Below are 6949 nucleotides of genomic sequence, written 5' to 3'. Positions count from 1 at the left end.
CAGTGCTGTCATTTTTTATAGCTATCAACTAAAAATAGTATGGCAGATATTAAACAGGCATTTCTTGTACTGACCTCGATTTTGTTAATCGTATAGAAAGCTAAAAAAAACCCAAAACCCCAACAGCTTAAAAAGGTTCTCATTCTTTTAATTTTGAATGTATGTTTCTATGTATGTATGTGCATCTACAATTTTTCAAAATACCAAAGTAGGTTTTTGCACCTTCATTCAAAATGTAATTGGTTATACTAGATGAACCATCAACTAACTTGTTCAGATTTTCCAAATCTGGGGAAGATCTTAATTCCTAAGTGAAATATGACTTATCTGTAAAAAATTACATATAACTGTCTGTATCCTCCAGTTTTTTTCTACATACATATATACATATATAAATTCAGGTAAAGATATATTCTTATATTTAGTGTTAACTGAAACCTATTAACAGCATGGGAGAACTAATCACTGAAGCTCATAACAGCAGGGACGATAGTAGTTTGCATCCAAAATAAATAAAAAAGGTTGCATTCAAAATAACTGAAAAAAATAAAAAAATAAAAAAAAGAAACCAAGCATACTCAAATCAAAAACTAGGTTAAATTGGGAAAATGTAAGTGATTCTTACTGTGAAGGAAAATGTACACAAATACACCCAAAAGAAAGAACAGGCAACTACTATGCATTTAAGTACAAGAAACCTATCAAATGTGTATATCTATACAGAATATATGGAAAACTTAAGAAGTCCACTTTCAATAGCTATCAGTTGAGATAGCAACTAATGTGGTACTTCTCTGTAATATATTAATATTTTATGTAAAAGTGACACTGTGGCGTATATTAAATTTGCTAACAATCTAATGGAAATGCAGTGTGAGTTTAAAGGGAAGAAAATAAAAAGAAAAGCTAGAATGCATGATCATGCTAAGACTACTGACAATAATTCTCTAACCTCCACAAATTACATTTTAGCTACTGTAGGGTATGTATAGGCTCGTCACAACTAATAACATTTTTCTTTCATCAGGTTTGTGTTAACATTCTGCAAATCTGAAATGTTTACTGTAACAAAGTAATGCATTATATAGATAGCATATGGTTGCTGGCTTTGTTTATATAATTTCTAAATATCTGAAAGGACCGGTTGGGCTAAAGAGCAATGTTATTGCTTCCACAGTCAGTTGATGGGTTGTTTAATAGTATTTTAAATGTTTGTTAATGATAGTCTCAAGGAAACAGAAAAGCACAGAAGCAATGCAGAATAGCAATACCACAATGGTTACAAAGACTAAAATGCCACTAGGGGACAGTAGAAAGTCACAAAATGAGGTTCTGCTGAAGAAACCAGAACAAAAGGCCTTTCTTTGTCAAAAAAGAAATCACAAATATGCATTTCTAAATAAAAATCATTTCACATGTAAGGGTTTTAAAATTCTGCATTAAATAGCAATGCAGAAACTGGGAGACACTTGCATGAGTCTATTTTTAGGTCTTTTATATTTATATCCATGTATTTTAAAATATGCAGCGCTTTCCCTTTAACAAGAATAAATTCATGTGTGAAAGAATTTATTTGCAGCACTTTTACAGTACTGTGATGTTCTTAAACTCCAAAAGGTATTCACCATTTCACATTAATGAAAACATACAAACTGGCCTTTGTAATACTGACAGTTTACCTGGCAAAAAAATTATTAGATAATGTATGATATTTTGAGATTTAGGAAGCAGTAGAAATACATGTCTAGAATTTGAGGACTTTAGAAAATGGTTAGGAAAAATCTGCTGTGTTATGGCCTACGTATGGGCACACGCCCTTCACTCAAGAGCAAAGCAGTGCTCTTCAAAAGCTCATAATAGATTCCAGTCTTCATATGTTGAATCCTGGAAAAGTAAAGCAAAATACACTATTATCTTTCCAGGGGAAAAAAGGTATCAAGATAGAAGTTATACATTATTTTTCTTCATTTAGATCAGCCATGGGCTCCGAATAATATCTCACAGATTAGAAAGTTTGGTTCAGGTAATTTTAGTTATGGAACTTTCACAGCTTGTATAAAAACATTTAAAGATAATAACATCAGAGAAATCTGCTGGACTGATGGGTCATTCAACTCCTATGAGTTTGGGAAGTAAATGTCTATTTCAGAAACACTTAAAACTCTTTCATTTCAAAGTAATGCATTTCAACCTAGAAATTATATAGGTATTGGGAGCATTTAATCCTCAGACATGTATTTCACAATACATAGGAGATTATACACTAACTATGGAAAATATTCTGAATTATTTTTTGTTTTAGATTTGTTTTGATTGCAAAAACACACAAAGAGGTTGCAACTGCTGAAAGATTTCCCATTCCAGAGTGCTAAAACACAGATTTAAAAGAGCAGTGCAATTGTCTCCTCACAGCCTTATAACTGTAGTCATCTGCTAGCAGCATCAAGAGCTTGAGCACATAACAAACCTTAGACAATAATATAATTAAGCATTTGTTTGAAAATAGTAAATCTTAGAAGTGTTGTTCTATAATAAGGGATGAGACTGTTTTCAAATGGAAAACTTAACTAACATATCTTTATGTGTGAGCAAGAGGGATGAGGAAGTCTGATGAAGCAATGTAAGTGGAACAAATACATAGGACAGGTAGACAAACACCCTGTGCTTGAAAAGACAACTCTTGTACTGTAACACTGAAGGGAGTGTGAGAGAGAGAGACAGAGAGAGACAGAGAGAGAAAGAGGGAGAGAGAAAGAGAGGGAGAGTGAGCTTGATGTGGGGGTTGCAGAAATGGAGATGAAAGGGAGAGAGATGTTGGGTAGGATAGAAAGGAGGGGAGGAGACAGGGAATGCAAAATGGAGACAGGAAGTGAGGAGAGAAAGAAAAAAGAGAATCATCTAAACTAAATGTCTAAGAATTTGTATCAGACTCCACAAATACAAAGACAAAAACTTTAATACACAATAAAATTCATAGGTCAACAGCATAGACAAGGCAACACTCCAGAACTAAAAGCCCCTTTCTCAGGAAGCACTGTCAAAAAAAAAAATTAATTGGTGTAGCACTTCAACACCTGGTTTAATGAAGCAACCCTCAAAGTAAATACACACACCACATGAATGAAAAACACAATACTGCCTTAATCTGTGATATTTTTGTAACAATTCTTGTGAGATAGGATGTTTTGCTTTTGAAAAAATGTTTCAAAATACCTGGGTGACAGATGATTTACAATTAGGTAGGGATGTATTCACTTGTATGAATGCAATAGGAGCCATTATTATGTCCTTGGAAACTCAGCTAAGATGCCTACTCTCAGGAAAAAAATGTATCTAGAGGACAAAGGGACTTCTAGAAAATGACCCAGGCACAACACTTCAGCTAACAGTGTACTTCTTCAAGCACTTCCTCAAACTTGCTGAACTGTTGTATAACACAACAAAAATACTCTTTAGTGATTTGCTGAACAGCACAGACTTATGATGCATTCTCAAACTGTAATTAAACACATTTTTTACTAAATTAAAACCCAAATCCTAAAAGGTAAAAAGTGCTCAGAAGTCACTGATGGCACTTAAATTAGTCACTAAGTATGTAAGCCACAAAAAATAGAATAAAGTCTGAAACTACAAGTCACTCAAAAGCAAATGACTCTGAAGTTTTCATAGTTTTGTGCTAAAGGTCTCAAAATTTTAGGGACACTACAGAAGCAATACCTTATCAGTACAAATGTTCAAAAGACCAGCAATCCTGTAAAAGGAATTCATATGCAGGGAAAGAGTAAAATCATTAATTCAGGGTTAGTAAATATTTTTATACTCATTAAAAAAATAATAGATTCAGAGATGTTTCAGGAGGCTGATGCTTGGATCCTTCTCTAATACCATCTTTGTGCCTCACTGCATTTTCAGCATTTTTTTCACTATATTGAACTTCACATCTTTAAGCAGTGAATGATTTGTACTCACTTTTCCCTTAGCTTCTCACAGACACTTTTTAAAATGCTTTACTATTTCTTCCAGTTGCCTCTCAAGCAAGACCATTCTGCTGCAATATTTCCTTCCTGCTATTCTCAAAACTCATCCTCCCAGTGCTGCGTCCCTTCCCTACCTTTCTACTTCAAGATTTGCAGTGAATTGCTGTTTTAACTTTCAATGGCTCGTGTCTCTCTGATGTAAATTCTTTCCTTGGTCTTCATCTCTTTAGTTCTTTCATAATCTCAGAAAGTCACATAATAAGGTAACAACTTGTGATTTGGTATTACCCTATAGGTCAAAGTTATGTTTTCCTACATCAGGACACACATTTGTAACAATTAAGAATCTTGTGCTTTGATATGTTTAGTTGTAATTCTCTCAGAAGGAATATTTCTTTACACATTCATTTAACTGTAGGCTGTAGTTGCTTTTAGCTGAGCTCTGAAATTTCAATATAGTTTGTAAAAAATGGTCTATTCCTGTAAGAGGCACATTAAATGAGATGCCGTTGCCTGTCTTTGTATACAACAAAAAAAGAATTTGCACATAATTAAAAAATGACATTGTTTGCAAAAATACTTTGAAAATTGTGGCAATATCATATTTTATGTAGAAATTAATATTCAATGTCCTATAAAAATTAAGGAAACTAGAATAGCTTTTCTTTTAAAAAAATATTTGTTAGTATTTTATTTCAGGCAAATCTATTTTTGAGATAATAACTTCTTTCTCTATACTAAATGCAGAAAGCAATCCGGAAAAAAAATAGTGCAAACATGCTAAAACTTAAATCTACTGATCTCCCATTTAATTCTTGGTACATGGAAAACAGTGGATAGTTCTGATACAGCACCTGATTGATATTTCCAGGGTGTGAAAACCTCCACCATGAGATTAGGCTGATATTGCATATTCAAACACATACAATGATATATTTGTCATTGTTATTGACCTTTATCTCTCCAGTTTCCTGACAACCTTCTACAGTTATTGACATTACAAATACCAGCGACAACGTGCAGGGCAAAGTATAACCTTTCATTTACCTTCATGTCCCTCAAATGACTCACGTAGCTAGTTTCAACAAAAGCTGCAAACAATGATACTGTTGATTTTTTTTTCTTAACTTGCTAAAATGTTTTCCATTTTCCTCTTGTTCTCTGAAAATCATGCCAATAACTCACTACAAAGGAAACGATTTCAAATGAATACAGGTAATTAGAAGTGTCAAGAAATCAGCAGAGTAGGGTGTCTGCCATCATTTCTGTGGAAAGAGTGCCAGATTCCCTTTCAAAAAGGTCTTTGTCATTTTTTAATAGAAGGTAATTAATGTAGACTACAGTAAAGTGTACAGGATCCCAGTCACTTGTCTTTTTTTCCTTAGAAATGGGACCATAAAGATGTTTTGATTTCTAGAAACAATCTTCTGAGGTTATTTAAAAATGACTTTTAATTACGAGCATAGTCTTTTTGGTACTTTCATTATTTTAATGGCAAGAAGAGGCAGAATTTGGAAAGGGCACATTTATAAAGATGAAAAGAAAAGAAGTCTTCCTTCAAAAATTCCAGAGGTAACTAGTTTGTTTAGAAAGTGACAGTATGATTTCACATAACAGATAGTATCCACTGAGAAGAACACTAAAACCAGACCCGAACATGGAAATCTATCCACTTGTAGCTCAACGTTCAACCATCCAAGTACAGAAAGGAGAAACATCAATGCTTTTGCAATGAAAATTACAGATATTCAGCTTGCTGCATGTTATATACTAGGTACAAAAAAAAATTATTTTGTCATTTTGATAACCATACCTCTGACAAACCAATGCAAATCATCTTAAAGCTATACAAAATTTAAGATTTCAAACAAAATTGTGCACTTTATGAAAAACTATTTATTCTGAAATCTGAAAAAAAAAATCAGAGAACTCATGGAATATATTAAGTTGGAAGGGATCCATAAGGATCATAAAGTCCAACTCCTAGCCCTGCAGAAGACACCTAAAGAGTCATATCATGTGCCTGAAAGCATTGTCCAAATGCTTCTTGAACTCTGACAGGTTGGTGCTGTGACCACTTCCCTAGGGAGCCTGCTCCAGTACCTGACCACTCCTGGGTGAAGAATCTTTTCCTAATATCCAGTCTAAACTTCCCTTAACACAACTTCATGCTGTTTTCTCGGGTCCTGTCACTGGGCACCATAGAGAAAAGATCAGGGTCTCCCCCTCCTCTTCCCCTCATGAGGAAGTTTTAACGGCAATGAGGTCTCCCCTCTGTCTGCTCTCCTCCAGGCTGAACAAAGTGACCTCAGCTGCTCCTTGTACAGCTTCCTCTCAAGGCCCTTCAGCATCTTCTTAGCCTTCCTTTGGATGCTTTCTAACAGCTTGATATCCTTCTTATACTGTGGCATCCAAAACTACATGGGACTTGGTGTGACTCTGCACTAGTGTGGAGCAGAGCAGGACAATTGCATCCTTTGATCTGCTGGTGATGCTGCGTCTGCTGCACCCCAGGACATGGCTCACTCCTGGTTGCCAGGACACAATGTTTGTTAAAAAATGTGTACAGGAAAACAGAAAGTCAAATCATTATATTCCACTGATCAGTAATTTTCCTTCATGAGGAGTTAAAACCTCATGACAAAACAACTCCCCTTAATAAAAAGTATCCAACAATGCATCTAATCAATTGCATAATTCTAGTATGCGACTAATATGAACACATGTTCTTTGCTGTCACAAAATTATCTAGAACCTTTCCAATATTTTCCTTATTTTCTTTCATGTTTCCTATGATGTTTTTGCCATTCCTGATCCTTGATAACACAGAGAAATAGCCATTGAATTAAGAGCGTAAAATATTTCCTCCCTTTTCTGTTTCATTAAGATGAACATCTAGAGAGCCTCATATTTATATTTGTATTGATACAATAAGTATATGATACAGAATTTTATTTCAGACAAAATACCAT

Source organism: Molothrus ater, chromosome 6, assembly GCF_012460135.2.
Source record: "Molothrus ater isolate BHLD 08-10-18 breed brown headed cowbird chromosome 6, BPBGC_Mater_1.1, whole genome shotgun sequence".
NCBI classification, from domain to species: domain Eukaryota; kingdom Metazoa; phylum Chordata; class Aves; order Passeriformes; family Icteridae; genus Molothrus; species Molothrus ater.
This window is presented reverse-complemented; position numbering follows the sequence as displayed.